This window comes from Camelina sativa, chromosome 2 (genome assembly GCF_000633955.1).
Source record: "Camelina sativa cultivar DH55 chromosome 2, Cs, whole genome shotgun sequence".
Taxonomy (NCBI): Eukaryota; Viridiplantae; Streptophyta; class Magnoliopsida; order Brassicales; family Brassicaceae; genus Camelina; species Camelina sativa.
The window spans coordinates 662,056-662,846 of NC_025686.1; positions in this window are offsets into that span (position 1 = coordinate 662,056).

Below are 791 nucleotides of genomic sequence, written 5' to 3' on the forward strand. Positions count from 1 at the left end.
CAATCAAATTTTAAATCCAAAGTAGTTGTTCGGATTACTATTTAGTATTTACAATTGACATAGTCAACCAAAGAAAAAATAGTTTTGAAGTTATAGTTGAAAGAAGTTGGATTGGTGCAATTTGTTCATAGAGCATTTTTACTGGGAGTTACTCTCATGGTTACTCAACCATTTGGGGCCCAGAAACTGAATAAAAAATCTACTTACGTTCAATTTAGGAGAGAATCGATTCTCGGAAGCATCTGAAGCAACCCCATGAGTAACCTTACGTGACTTATTCTCATTCGTAAATACATAAATATTAAAGGAATTTTTTTCTTTCCATTTCTCTCTCTCTTCTCTCTCGATACACAAACGGCGATTGGAAGTTCTCACGACCAACGACCAACGACGGCGGAGGTTTCTTATGCTGCGACAACAACGGCAGCTCGATCCCAGAGATCTCCGTATCAAATCCCCGCCACAACACAACCGCCTCCGTCGATGGTGACTGAGACGGAGAAGGTTATAGTCGAGCGTCACTGTGCTGAAAGGTAAAGGCTTGAATTGCTTGGTTCCGCCTCCTAAAGGTTACCATCAGCTGGTTCCATGGCCTAAAAGCCGTGACGAGGTAACTCCTTTGTTTGCAATCTCTTGTTAGAGTTTATTGGCTAACTAAAGCTTAATAGCAAAGCTCAAGTGGATTAAGCTTAGAATCAGAATGTAATAAGCCTAAGTAGATTGGATTAAGCTCAATATTCTCTTGTATTGCATTTTGGTTGGAAAATTCTGATCTTGGGATTAGCTTAAGT